General features: G+C 45.9%; 1 protein-coding gene and 1 long non-coding RNA gene across 5 annotated transcripts in view; one reads left to right on the top strand and one right to left on the bottom strand.

The window, feature by feature from the left end:
• Positions 1-15,405, bottom strand: part of KLHL21 (kelch like family member 21) — a 146,279-nt gene that overhangs the window by 82,395 nt on the left and 48,479 nt on the right. The gene's annotated exons all lie outside the window — the stretch shown is intronic.
• LOC138300623 (uncharacterized) overlaps positions 1-15,405 on the top strand; it is a 154,684-nt gene that overhangs the window by 116,301 nt on the left and 22,978 nt on the right. For all 3 annotated transcript variants that reach the window (XR_011204977.1, XR_011204975.1, XR_011204976.1), the window contains exon 3: positions 5,760-5,875. This is a non-coding gene — a long non-coding RNA (uncharacterized lncRNA). The remainder of the gene's footprint in view (positions 1-5,759; positions 5,876-15,405) is intronic.

Raw genomic sequence — 15,405 nt, 5'->3', positions numbered from 1 at the left:
CATTCTGCATCGTCAAAGTGGGAGTCCCACAGTACAATGAAAAACACTATTGAAAACCTACATAGATGTCAATGTTAAAGGGTATTCCCTTTAACAGCTTATTCACATCATTTGAAAAGACCCAAAGTCCAGCTAATCAAACAACAGTTCCCTTCAGAAGCCTCATCACAAAGGCTCTGTTCCCTCTGATTTTCTAGCACAAGAGTGATATAATACAGAGGAGACAGAAGGGGAGCCTCTATGGAAAGGAGGGTGGGTTGCGTGTGAATCTATGAAAGATACCAATACTGGATAACTGCAGTTACAGGTAAGTGCCTCATTTTCTTCTCCAGTGTTGGATCTAGATTCACATGCTTGAATTGGGATAGAAAATAGATACTATATTTATATACGTTTTATAGCATAAGCACAAGTTGCGGATGGTGGGCAACAATATATGAAAAAAAATACCACTATGCAATTAAATAGGTAAACTATTTACTTAAAAGGTATGTAATGATACATAAGCAAACAGATTAAACCAAGAGAGGCTCACCTTATTGAAATAGATGGCGTAGCAAGGCCTGTCCAATGGCTGTATTACTGCGCTGCACCGTTTCCAGGCAATAATGCTGCGTGAATGTATACACACTCTTCCAAGTTGCAGCACAACCGATTTTCTCCAGAGGCACTCCCGCAAACAGAGCAGTGGAGGTGGTACCGGTACCTGCCCTAGTTGAGTGCGCCCTTGTTTTCGCTGTGAGTGACTTGCCAGCCTTTGAGTGGCAAAACTGGACTGCGGCTGAGATCCAACAAGCAATGGTTGCTTTTGTGACTGGAGCACTCTTTTGAGTGTGTCCATATAAGACCAACAGATGGTAAGTTCTTCTCAACTAGTTACTGCAATGTTAGTAGAATTTTAGACATTTTTTTTAAATGGAGCGTATGGATTGACCTTTCGCTGGTGATGGTGGATTCGGGAAGAAAGTCCGTAATATTATAGGTTATTTGAGATGAAAATCCAAAGGGACCTTGGAAATTAATTTTGGATTGGTTCTGAGAGTTAAAGAATCCTCCATGAGGCACAAAAAGGGTTCCAGAGTTGTGAAAGCCTGTATCTCACTTACCCTTCTGGCAGAAGTGAACACTAGCAACAATGTGACCTCCATGTGAGAAATTTGGGATCTGCTCTGTGTAAGGGTTTGAATGGAGGCTTCATGAGTTGAGGTTGAACTATGTTCAGGTGCCGGTCAAGGGGGAGCGGTGGAAGCCCTTACTGGAGAAAAAAACTCTTAACAATCCTTAATGAAGTGTTTGATGATTCTACTCAAACACAAAAAGAGAGACTGAAGAGCATCTTTATCTTAATACTGCAGCAAGATGTACTTTAATGGACGCATGCACCAACCATGACTGAGTTATCAAGAGGCGATAGGGTAGTATCTGCTCAGGTGATGCCTGTAAAGGATGCAGGTCTGATTTCTGGCATCATAAGCAGAAACATTTCCATTCCAGCTTATATGTTTTTATTGTTGCTTCCGTCTTTGCCTTCACGAGATTGTCTCTGCAATCCTGAAGGATATTCAGATCCTGAATTTATTAAATTCACCGAGCCATGCACCTAAGTGGAGAGAAGTCGGGTCTGGATGAAGGACCTGACCCTGGCTCATCGTAAAAAGGATTTGGGATGTTTGCAGGCAAATGTGGTTGGTTCCAGACAGAAGTTCAGCTCTGTGAACCAATGCTGTCTGGACCACCAGGGGGCTATCAGAAGGAGGTGACAGTGCTCCACTTTCAATTTGCCGAGAACCTTCAGTATCAGATGTATGAGGGGTAAAGCATATGCATACATCCTTAACCATCTGATCAAAAACACACAACCCTGGGTGCAGATCTGACTTGCACAGAACTGGCATCTGCTGTCCTTGTTTGTTGTGAAGAAAGCCAATGCTGGTTTGTCCCAGAGAAAGAAGATCCTGTCCAGTGCAGCCTGATTCAGCTCCCACTCATGGCAGCTGCCCTTGGTTCTGCTGAGTATGTCTGCTAAGAGACTGTTTGTTCTGAGAAAGTGTTCGGCCTGCAGAGTGGACGCTGTCAGCCAGCTCCAGATTTCCTGAGCTTCCTTGGAAACCGTCAGCCATCTTGTACCCCCTTGCTTGTTCACATAATGCATGCTGGTGGTATTGTCTGTGTGAAACAACACTGAAGACCCTGGTAGGAACTCTTGGAGACAGAAGCAGATGGCTTTGAGCTTCAAGCGATTGATGCACATGCTCTTTTGGAACAGAGACCACTTTCCTTGAATTTGCAGGTCCTACAAATGACCGCAACAGCCCTCCAGGGAGACAGCCATAGTTATTACTAAGTCAGGTATTTGAGGCAAAAAGGTGAAGTCCTCTGACAAGTGGGAGGTCTGGGACCACCAGGCTAGTGCTTCCATCATATCTGGTGTGATGTTCATCAGGTCCTCGAACAATCCTTCTGTTTCAATCTATTGTTTTTTGTAGCTCTTCCTATAAGGGTCTCATTTCAGGCGTGCAAGAGGGACCAGATTGATCACTGAAGACAACATGCCGTTTAGCGATCTGAACAGACATACTGAAATGAGACTTTTTTTCTGGACAGTTTGAGATCCAGTTCCTTAAGCCTTCGCTGGCTGCCCTAGGATAGAAAGGCTGTGTCTTGGACATTATCTAAGGCTGCACTCAGGAACATTATCCTCTTGAATGGAGTGGTTGATGAGTTTTGGTAATTAAGGGTGAGAACTAGTTTGTGAAACAACATTAGGTAAGCCTCTGTAGCCTAGGATGCTCAAGGTGCCAATGGTGCTTTTATTAACCAGTCACTGAGGTACGGAAATACCGGATGACCATCCTTCCTGAGAGAGGCTGCTACTGGGGCTAGGCATCTGATAAAAATGCAGAGAGCTGACTTGAGGCCATTTGGGAGGACTTTGAATAGGTAATGTATGACAGTTACAGTGATGAGTAGGTATTTGCGATATATGAGGATGTGGAAGTATGCATCCTGTAAATCCAGAGCTGTTATGTAGTCTCCATGGTTTAGGAGATGCAGGATGTCGGAGAGCATAACCAGGCAAAGGGATTGTTTCCATAGAAACATGTTTAATGTCCGGAGGCCTAGGATGGGTCACCATTCAGCTGTTTTTTTTTTTTTCAGGAATAAACAAGAATAGAAACCCTTGCCTTTTTGGGGATGGGGAACTTTTTCTATAGCTCCTTTGGCTAGCATGGTGAGGGATTATTTTCTGACTAAGGGAAGGTGAGGTGGGTGTGCTCCTTTTGGTGGCGTCGTTGATGGCCTCTCGAACTCCAGGGTGTGACCGTAGGTGACAAGATCTAATACCCATCTGTCTATTATTTACTGCGATTGCTGGGGGTAGTTGGCAATCTTTGCACCCAAATTTGTGATGGGTTGGAGGTAACCCTTACCTAGTTGAAGTCACTGTTTGCAGCTGGTGTCTCTACCAGGACAGGGAGTTGGTCTGCTTCCTTCTAGGCCCTTGTTTGTTGTATGCCACCGTGGGTGGCTGACAATATGGCTGTTGGTAAGACAGCCTATAGTGTCATTGGAAGGGCTGGTACTGTTGGAAGCGCTCGTATCCTCCTTCAATACATTGAGAGGCCTCTTCCAAGGGCACCATGAAGGGCAGCTTTCGAAACTGTAAAGTGCCTATAGATTTAGCTATGCATGTGCCACTGGATTCAAGCTAGCCTGGCTGATGAGGGGTGAAACCCCGAAACCGGTCCAGGATGCTTGTTTCCGGTCCAGTGAGGACCTGGCTTGGCAGTTCGGTCTGGACTGTTCCCATGAGGAACAGGGTCAAGACTGATTTGCATATGGCTGGGTCCAAACTGGGGTGGCATGGTGAGCAAAAGAACGATGGATTAAACCCAGATCTATGACTGGGGGTGAGTGTTTGACAATGTTCAGCATTCCGTCCATCACTTGTTGTTTTTGCTTTGTCGCCCTAAGTGGGAAGGGTATGCCCAGACGTGGGTCCCGTGCTTCCCATGCCACTGGATTCAAGCTAGCCTGGCTGATGAGGGGTGAAACCCCGAAACCGGTCCAGGATGCTTGTTTCCGGTCCAGTGAGGACCTAGCTTGGCAGTTCGGTCTGGACTGTTCCCATGAGAAACAGGGTCAAGACTGATTTGCATATGGCTGGGTCCAAACTGAGGTGGCATGGTGAGCAAAAGAACGATGGATTAAACCCAGATCTATGACTGGGGGTGAGTGTTTGACAATGTTCAGCATTCCGTCCATCACTTGTTGTTTTTGCTTTGTCGCCCTAAGTGGGAAGGGTATGCCCAGACGTGGGTCCCGTGCTTCCCATGCCACTGGATTCAAGCTAGCCTGGCTGATGAGGGGTGAAACCCCGAAACCGGTCCAGGATGCTGGTTTCCGGTCCAGTGAGGACCTGGCTTGGCAGTTCGGTCTGGACTGTTCCCATGAGGAACAGGGTCAAGACTGATTTGCATATGGCTGGGTCCAAACTGGGGTGGCATGGTGAGCAAAAGAACGATGGATTAAACCCAGATCTATGACTGGGGGTGAGTGTTTGACAATGTTCAGCACTCCGTCCATCACTCACTTGTTGTTTTTGCTGTGTCTATTTTGGTGGCTTACGGAGCATCATCTATGTGTTTGTCAAAAGGGTTTTCCTATTTTAGGATTAATCTAAGATTTTGGATTGCACCTCTGGTCGGAAAGCAGTCACTTTGAGCTAATCTAGTCATCTCAACATTGTAGCTCCCACTAGCTGCCAAAAGCAGGTGGAGGCTATGTCCCTATCCATTGTGCAGTATGATCTCTAATGATGTGCACTCACCTTTCTGAAAAATCTTTCTTGCCTCTGATTTTCTGTCCTCCAGCACCAGTTTGATGAGGGTGCTGATGTCACACCACATTGGTCTATTGTAGCAACCTAAGGTGGTCAGGGAGTTGGCTGCACAAACCGTGATGGCAGATGTTGTCCAAGCACCTGCAATGCTTGTCTGGTGGAGCAGAGATAGAAGTAGAGTTCTTAGAACAGCATTGAGCCGCTTGCGAAATGATAGAGTCTGGCTTGGGATGGCCTATAAGGCAAGCAGGAAAAACTTCCATGGCCTTGTATTTCTTATCTAAGCGAGGCAAAACCACCACTACAGTTGCTGGGTTATTCATAATCTTTGTACCCTATTCCCATATATAGTCTATAATGGGGACGGCCTATATCAATTTCTTTGTTTGCTCTTTAAAATCATAGAGAAATTCGGCCTGCTTGACTGATATTGGCAATTGGAAAATTGTGACTGTGATGGAGAGGGCTGCGGAGGGGAGCAACAGGCGGTGGTGTAGGAAGTGCTGGAGTGGGGATTAGGTAATGCCCCATCCTTCATGGGTGGGCTGGTAGTCCAGAATTTCTTCTTCTTCCCCGTCATCATCTGAGGACTATGGATCATCACTGCAGGGCACTATGTTCGGTGAAGGCATCATCCTGGGCATTATAGTTGGAGGGATAGGCCTTGGGAGTTCTGTGAGGCAGAGGTAAAAGTGTGGGCTGTTCTTGTGGAGGTTCAGGAAACCTTTTATGGCAGTCCTTCAACACTGAAGCAGAGACATAGGTGCTTGAACCGCACCCTCTCGAGAAATGATTCACCAAAATGCTGGTATAGACGCCCATAATGTCTAGGCTTGTCAAGATATCATGCCTGTGGGTTTTAGTACGGTTCGTAATATTGATCCTTTTCCTTAATCTCTTCCACCTGGTATTGCAGATAGAGTTCAGAAGGACTATGGGATGTTCCGAAAGGGCCGTCAACCTCCAACTCCTCCACATCTAGAAGATGGCTTGGGGGAAAAGGAGATACCCTGCTGGGTGAGGTATGTTCAGGTAAGACAAAAGCCTTGGTAACTTTTAGTGTCGTAGACGACTGTCATTAAGTGGATGGAAGCAGGTAGTAACAGCTGGAGTTGCCGTGTGACTTTCAGACTCGTCAGCAGGGTCTTCAGTGACAACGCTGTTGTAGATGGAAGCGTTGCTGTGGCTGTCAAAGCCTTCATCAACAACAATATCTTTGTTGACGGGATCAATGTTGGCTTGGAAATGGAAGGCATCAATGTAATCGATGCCGTAGTCAATGAGTCTGTGGTAACCATTGTCGATATTACTGTTGATGGCGAGGTTATCATCGACCGATGTTTAAGAGCAGTTTTATGCTTTGTCGTCGATGGATCTGAAGAGGATGTTTGAGGACGAGCTCCAGTTTAAACAGATGGGAGTACTGAGCTCAGTTCTGGCAGTCTCTGATGACATTGGTCTTTTCTTCTTCTTTGAGCTGTCCTTGGCAGTCCCATGGTGGGATGTCATAATGGCCTTTCTCTGATGTACCTTGGTTATGGGATCTTTCCCTCTTGTGAGCTCTCTAATGTGTGGAAGAGGTGTCACTATCCTCCTCAGAAGATGGAGATCTCTGTGTCTGTGCTCCCTGATGCCACAGAAGAAGCCTCCTCTCCTCCTCCTTCAAGGGTTTGGTGGAAAAAGTATGACAGACTTTTACCTTGTGCTGGGGGGTAGAGGCAGTACAGATATTTCGTGTGTGTGTGTGTGTGTGTGTGTGTGTGTGTGTGTGTGTGTGTGTGTGTGTGTGTGTGTGTGTGTGTGTGTGTGTGTGTGTGTGTGTGTGTGTGTGTGTGTGTGTGTGTGTGTGTGTGTGTGTGTGTGTGTGTGTGTGTGTGTGTGTGTGTGTGTGTGTGTGTGTGTGTGTGTGTGTGTGTGTGTGTGTGTGTGTGTGTGTGTGTGTGTGTGTGTGTGTGTGTGTGTGTGTGTGTGTGTGTGTGTGTGTGTGTGTGTGTGTGTGTGTGTGTGTGTGTGTGTGTGTGTGTGTGTGTGTGTGGTGGGGGGGGGGGGGGGGGGGGGGGGGGGGGAAATCATCCACATGAAGCTTTTTCTTTCTACATGTCTTGCGGGGCCAGAAGAGAAGATTTTTAGATGTCTCAGACATGGTAGCGGTGGTGGTGGTAGTAGTAGTAGTAGTAGTAGTAGTTTCCAGAAACTGATTTGAAGCAAACTAAGTAGAACTCAGGGAGACTCCCTTCACATGACATGCGAAAGAAAATCTGAGGGACTACAACCTCTGATGAGGGTTCTAAAGGGTGCGGTCGTCTGACTGGCTGGGCTTTAGATTCCTTTCAAATGACCTTTAATATTGACTTCTATGTAGGTTTTCAATGCTGCATTTTATTGTATAGTCGGACTACCACTTCGACGATGGAGAATGATTCAAGTATGTGAGTGTACGAAAGATCCAATATTGGAGAACACATGAATGTCTGGTAGCACTTGTGGTGGGGCCTCATTGGGAAGCACAATCTCATCTGGAAGGAGTTGTCTGTTGTGACTTTTCCCTATGCGGGCCTTGATGTTCACCTCATGCTTTGCAAAGCTATTTAATGCTACCAGCGAGGGGCTCCTGGTGACCATAACGGAAGATCAGCCTCAGGCACACAACAGTACATCACAAGTCAAGGGCCTTGCGAATCATAGCAAGTACTTAAGACCTAACGTTGTATGCGGATTTGCCCATGATTTCAAATGAACAGGCAGACACCAGCCTTTGCTCTAATTTGGCAGAGATACAGACACTGCCGCTCACTAAAGAGGACCTGCAAAGTGTCTGATAGATTTACATGACAAATTCGCTAATATGATCACAACACAAATGCAAGCACTGAATCTGAATATGGCGGTGGCTCTATCAATTATTTCAAACAATTTCCAAGTGCTCAGCGAACGAGCGCTCACAAATGAGGATGATTTGTGGCAATGATTCTGACACTGGAAAAAAAGCCAACAGCAGCAGCCAAAAGCAAAGGAGGAAATAAAGGCCTTATAAAGGGATGGGCTCATCTTGAGGACTGGTCAAGCCATGATAATATCTGGATTAAAAATGTGAGCAGAACGAAGAGAAACAGATGTGACTGACTACTGCAAACAACAATTTTGTTTAATTCTTCAGGAAGGTTCAACTTTCGATATCGCAATTTTAAGAGACCGCTGAGTGGGGCCTCCCATGGACTTACTGGGTGCTCGCCCCAGGACATTAGTGACATTGGCATCTTCTTCCCTTAAGAACAAAATAACAAGGGCAGCTACGCAGCTGGTTGTAATTACATTCCAAGATAAGAATGTAGATCTCTACCAAGATATCTCACAAGATAACCTCAACAAACGTCGCTCACTGGCGCAGATCACAGCAGAACTATGACAGAGATAAATTAGGTAGTTCTAGTCCTTCCCATTTGCACTTTTGTTCCAATGTAACTCCAGATCCCATACGGTTGTAGCTCTAGAAGAAGCTAAAGAAATCCTGAGCCCAGAAGGTGAAGCACCACCTGCACAACAAGAAGAGACCGAACTGGCCAAAGCAAGAGCAAGGTATAGAAAGGAGAGACCACGATCCTTACAAACATGTGAAATGGCTCTGGGGTACACCTACCCCTAGCCAGGACCACAAAATGGGACCCAAGAGACTAGACAACCTAATTTTCAGTAGAGGCTTGTGTGAACTCCCTTTTTTCTACAATAATCCATTCAAGACTTGAATTATTTGATTGCCACCCTTAGGCACCAACCACCTGAAGTGATGACCACAAGTAAGAGGGACCCACGTGGGGGAAGAGACTAAGAAATGTGGGTCACAGTGTACCCCATACCATTTTGTTAGACTTTTGACTCCTGTTCTCGCTGGGACACAAGGGTGGAGAGAAGTTGGATGGTTGGGGGGGGGGGGGGGGGGGCTAGGGAGTTTTTCAGTTGGGTTTTGGTGCTACTTGACAGGTACATGAACTACCATGTCTGACTGCATGAATAAGGTGGCATTAGAGGAACTAATAACCGAAGAGGAGGTTCAGAAGGACATTGCATATTTGCATGCCAACAAATCCTCAGGAAAATATGGGTTAACAAATTCATCCTACAGTCGGACCAGTCCCACAACTAAATTACAGTGTTTAACTCCTTAGACATGGGCACGATTATACTTATGATGACAAAGGCAAAAATTATTTATATGTTAATACATAAAGAGGGTAACCACCATATTGTTGTGATAGGCACCAGTCTATAGCCCTTCTGAATACGGATGCCAAGATCTCTACCAAGATCTTGGCAAATCTTTGATGCCACACATCATACGCCTTATTCATACAGACCAGTATGGATAGCCAAGCAGCAGCAGTTATCTGACAACTGCTGCTTCTCATGAAGTAAAAAACCTCCTTTAGGAGGATTTCCCAAAAACTCCTGACACTAGATCCTGAGAAATCATTTGGTAGGGCAAGTTGGCCATACCTCCTTCCAGTACATGAAGAGATAGGCTTACGCCAATGGATCTGAACATGGATAGCGACAAATTACCAGACACCAGCCACAAAAATACTAGTTAATAGGAGCCAATCAGACCCATTCCTCTTATATAAAGGGCACAGCAGGGGTGTCCCCTCTTGCCCTTCTTTTTCATTTTGGCCATCGAGACTCTGGCTGCTCACATTAAAAAAAAAAAAAGGAATTAAGAGTATGTTCTTTGGGGGCAACCCACAATCTCCATTTGTTTGAGGATGACATCTTACCATCGATCACAAATCCCCATACATATATAACATCTGTCCAAGACTTTATTAAACAATATGGCACAATGTCTCTTCAAGGTCAACCAAGCAAGATCAGAACTACTGTGAGTGTGAATGCCTGTGCCTGAGGGAAAGGCATTAGCTTTGCAAACCTTGTTTAAATGAACTAAATATAAGGTTAAATATCTAGGGATCCAAGTCACTTCTAGGATATAGGACCTATATGTGGCAACTAACAAAGGCTTTTCAACGCCATCATTGCAGACATACGGAAATGTCAAAATCTTTATATTTCATGGTTTGATCCGGTGGTGACCATCAAATGAATGTCCTACCTATGCTACTGTACGTCTTTCCAAGCACTACAGGTGAGAATGCCAGAAGCAGAACTGCAACCCATACAACAAGAAACAGACTTATCTGAGCAGGGAAGAAGACAAAGGTAAGTCTTACACAGATGATCGGGAGGACTGGGGCTTCCTTATTTAAAACATTATCATGCCTCCCAAATTGACATATTTTTTTAATAGTCCCTTTCTGAAAAAGAGACATTGGATTCATCTGGATGGCACAGAAACAGGGCTGGCACCATGAGCCTTACCATGAATAGCTAAACCAGATAGGCTCCTCGCCTCCTATGTATCTGAGATCTTAAGGCCCACCATGGAAATATGGGACACCACTTGGAGTGACAAACCTTAACATCCTAACCATCACTATTCACCTCAATATATTGAAATTCAAGCTTCACACGTGGGAATTTGAGGGAGAGTTTGAAGGTTTGGGCAATGGGAGGCTGTCAGATTATTTGATAAAGATGTAACAATTACATTTGAATCCTACAAGAAGAGCTTTAAGATGAATGGAACTGAACGTATCCATTTATGGCAGTTAGGACAATGGGCATTCCACTGACCAACAGAATGGCGTGCACTAGACCTCTCTCTGACAGGGAGAAATTTTTCCTAAACTACGAATCACACAAGGGTCTCATATCTAAAATCTGTCTGTTGCTACCAACAAGGCACACTAGAGTGCAGCGGTCTAACATGAAGAGACAGTCACATATTTTACAGCACAGGATCTCACGGAAACAAAATCAGAAACTCTTATCAGATATTCCATCTATGTGTAGAAGTGTGCAAAACAGGGAGTTGTTCAACATATAAAGAACACTCTGGAATTTAACACTTATGAGATTGAAAAGGATGCGTCCCTGGACCCCTGGGTTATGATAGAGGAGGTGCATCCAAGATGGAAATAAGTACATATTGTGTTCATGCTCATTGCTGAAAATATTTTTTAAGGTGATACAGAGACATCTGAAAGGGGAGCTAAGTTACTCACGTTGACCAACCCTATTAAGTGCCTGCTGCACTCAAGACCATGTACTATAAGATATGTACCAATACAGATAGGAGAATAGCTACCAATTTGATCCTGGCAGCAAAATAAACTATTGCACAACAATGGAAACCCACCACCATCACAATGGCACATGATTGGGTCAGTAAACTATGGTTCCTGTTGGCCATGGAAAAAATAACATGGGATGAACTATAAATATGAAAAATGTGGCAGCTTTTAGTGAATTATTAGCCTACTTCTACAGCATCTTTGGGATGCCCAAGATCCTCTAGATCCTTAAGACTGGTTGATCGCCATGATGCTTAGAGGGGCTGTGAATCAACTTGTTAAGTGGAAGATGGGTATGTTTTGAGATGTCGGAGAGATGTTTTCCAGAGCATGTTCAGTTTACCTGAAGGTGGGAGAGGGAGAGTATCTTGTATTACTTTTTAAGCCTGTACTGTATCTTTCAAATTGTCAAATCTATCAACACTTCTTTGGAGTGAAAAACTAGAAAAAGAAATCCTTGTTAAAACTGATTTCCAAAAAACATCACTAATGGTACACCAACCTGCATACATGTGGGCCATGACTGAGGCCTGTCCCACGAATTGCAATTTAGACCAGGAGGAGCAAACAACACACTGTCCTCATAGTAGTGAATGGCTACAGTCCTTAGCCAGAGCTAAGCAGCTGAGCATGGTGGTGGTGGCGGCAGCATGCCGGTTTGTAATAAGTAATGCGACCAGGCCATTTTACCTGCATTAGGGGACTGAGTTCTACTGGCCCACTCCATTAAAGTTCCACTGTTGTGTGTTTAACTCACCGTTGGCCTACATCAGAATGAAAGCAGCTCTGGCAGCTTGTGCATGTTTGACGCCTGAGTGTGTGCCTGTGGGTGCAGTAGATGGAGGCCTATGTGTGTTGCTATACAACACACTGGTACGTATGTGTGCATGTGGCTGCACTACATGGAGGCCTACGTGAGTGTTGTGTACAGTGCGCTGGTATGTAGGTGGGCCTGTGGGTGGTGCAGTACATTGAAGACTACATGCATCTGTGTGTGCAGCATCTTAGGATGCCTATGTACCTGTAAGTGGTACAGTGTATTTCATACTGGGAACCCCAGAGCCTCCTGCAGAATGTATGTTAAAGTACAGGAGCCCATCAGACAGATGTGTATTGCTATATTTCTGAGCGCTACAGGAGTGGAAAGCCAGGGCCTTTGTGCACCTCAATGGGGCCCTTTGATTCTAAAGAATACTGGACAAAGGGTTTTGGGGACATCTCGGAAAGGAGATGGAGCTGATAAGCGAATCATGAAGAGCAGGTCTGGGACCCTTCGGCAACCTTTTGTAGGGCACACATCAGTGAGGCAGATATCTTTCTTTAAGGAGTGTAGTAGTTCTATCCTCTTAGAAACATTTATTGGTAAAAGTACAAGTTATTTACCTTTGGTAACAATATATCTGGTAGAAACATATTCTAATTTCAGATTCCTTACCTTAGAATTACACCCTGGCGTCAGACTGGATCCTTAGATTTTTTTCTTCGAGCAATACCCTTGCGCGTCATTCAACTCAGTGGGCGTCGTAGTCACCGTCATGACGTTGGGAGTAGTACATGGAGGCCGCCTCAGCACAGCTACGTCAGTTTCTTTTCACGAGTTTCCACGCCAGTGCGAGAGCTGAGAAGAACACAAGAGATTGGTGCGCCAGAGCTAAGACCCTGAATGGGGCAGCCCTGTCCCAAGAAATCCGTTCACAAGCGGGGAGTATGGGTGGGTCGGTAAGGAAACTGCAAGTAGAATATGTCTCTACCAGATATATCATTACTGAAGGTAATTAACATGTACATATGAGAGAGACTTCTAGTTGCAGATACCTTACCTTACAATAGATACCCAAGCAATGCCATCCTCAGAGGTGGGCTGTGAACCAAGATCATACTAGAAAGTCCTGCAGGACCGAAAGACCAAAGTACCCATCCCGACGGACTGGACTGTCCAGGCAGTAATGTTTAGTAAACGTGTGCAAGCATGCCCACGTAGCTGCTTGGCAGATATCCCGGATAGGAACTCAGTGTGCTAATTCAGTGGAAGCAGCAGTCACTCTGGTGGAATGAGCGAACAAGCCTGCAGGGGGTTGCTTCTTGGCCAAAGTGTTGCACATCTTGAGGCAAATAAGTACCCATCGAGAGATGGTTAGTTTTTGCACTGCCTTCCCTTTCTTCACACCGACATATCCAACAAAGTTGATCGTCCACTTGGAAATCTTCATTATGATTGAGATAGAACGCCAACGCTCTTTTTGGGTCCAGACGGAGGAGTCTCTCCTCCTCATGAGAAGGATTTGGAGGTTCATAAAAAGTAGGCAAGGTGATGGACTGGCCTATATGAAAAGGTGTAACGACCTTGGGAAGGAAGGAAGCCTTAGTGAGTAACACCACTTTGTCAGGGTGCACAGACAAAGTATGGGTGCTTTGAAGAAAGAGCCTGAAGCTCACTCATTCTGCGAGCAGAAGTGATGGCAACAAGAAAAACTGTCTTGAAAGTAAGGAGCCGTAACGGACAATTGTGCATCGGCTCAAAAGGAGTATACATTAAGAAATTAAGTACAAGATTGAGGTCCCACTGAGGCATGATGAATTGAGTGGGAGGAAACAAACAGGTGAGACCCTTAAGGAATTGACTGACAACAGGAGACTTAAAGAGTGAAGGCTGATCAGGCAACCTATGACACCTAAGAAAGGACGAAATAACCAATAAATAACCTTTAAGGTTCCCAAAGCAGAGCCCTGCTGGGCTAAAGAAAGAATGAACAAAAAAAAGCCTCAGAAAGAGGAGCAGAGGGGGAGGTCAACAGATTTGTTGGAACACCATGCCACCGAAGGGCATATTCCGTTTTGGGGGAGGTGCACCTGGCTGACAAGATAACGTCGCAGACATTGGGTGGAAGGTCAAAAGCCGTCAACTGCCGCTGCGCAACCTCCACGCATGAAGGCAGAGATTGGGCAGGTTCGGGTGGCAGAAGATCCTCCCGAAGAGGCAGTCTGAGTGGAGAATCGGTGGCCATACTGAATAGCTCTGGATACCTTACTCTCTGTTCCCAGTCCGGAGCCATGAAAACAACTTGGGCCCAGTCGCTCCTGATCTTCTTGAGAACTCTGGGCATAAGTGGTACAGGGGGAAAGGAGGCTGGAGTTCCACTCGAGATGAAGTGTCTCCATGAGAGTGCTGCCCTGGGAACCCAAACGACGAAAACAGCTGACTTTGCACATTCTCTGCAGAGGCGAACGGATCTAACCAAGGCTCTCCCCACTGCTAAGAGAGACCTTGCGCCACCTCCGGACGCCATTCGTGATCGGCTATGTATCAACTGCTGAGTTCATCTGTTCTGGCGTTCAGAGAGCCTGCCAGATGTTGAACCACCAGGGTTATGTCCTGATGTGCAAGTCATGTCCACAGGCGCTGTGCCTCTTGACAGAGGGTCCAGGACCCTACTCTGCCCTGTTTGTTGCAGTACCACATGGTGGTAGTGTTGTCCGTGAACACTTGCCCTACTTTCCCTTTGAGAGAGGGAACAAATGCTTTCAATGAAAGCCTGATCGCCTGGAGTTCCAGAAGACTGATACGGAGCCCAGGCTCTACTGGAGACCAGAGGCCTCTGATCTCCGCCTCTCCCATGTGGCCACCCCATCCCAGGAGTGACGCATCCGTCACTATGGATAGATCTGGCTGGGGAAGGGAGAGAGATCTGCGGTTGAGCCAATGCGGATTCAAAAGCCACCACTGAAGGTCTTTCACACTTCCATCCGAGATCTGGACCATGTCAGAGAGATTTCCCTGATGCTGCACTCACTGGAACTTCAAGTCTCACTGAAGAGCCCGCATATACCATTTGGCATGTGTTAATAGCAGGGCAGAGGCTGAAAGATCAGAATCATAGCCTGAATATCTTGGACTCGCTTTTTGGAAGGATAGGCCCAAAACTGCAGTTTGTCTAGAACAGCTCCAATGAAAGGGAGCATCTGAGAGGGTCTTCAGCACGTTTATAGTGACCCCCAGAGTGTGCAGGAGGTTTGCCATAGTCTGAAGGTAGGAGATGACTTTCTGGGGCAAGTCCCCCTTCAACAGCCAGTCGTCGAGATAGGGGAAGACTGAAACACCCAACCTGCGCAGATGAGCTGCAACCACCGCCATCACCTTCGTGAACACCGAGGGGCGCTGGTAAGGCCAAAGGGGAGCACGGTAAATTGAAAGTGCTCGTGACCTACCATGAATCATAAGGGACGTCTGAGGGCAGGCAGGATGGGAATATGGAAAGAAGTGTCCTGCAAGTCCAACTCTACCATCCACTCTCCTGGGTCCAAGGCAGACAGGACCTGAGCCAGGGTGATCATTTTGAATTTCTCCTTCTTTGGGAAGCGATTGAGGTTCTGCAGGTC

This window comes from Pleurodeles waltl, chromosome 6 (assembly GCF_031143425.1).
Source record: "Pleurodeles waltl isolate 20211129_DDA chromosome 6, aPleWal1.hap1.20221129, whole genome shotgun sequence".
Classification (NCBI taxonomy): Eukaryota; Metazoa; Chordata; class Amphibia; order Caudata; family Salamandridae; genus Pleurodeles; species Pleurodeles waltl.
This window is presented reverse-complemented; position numbering and strand designations above follow the sequence as displayed.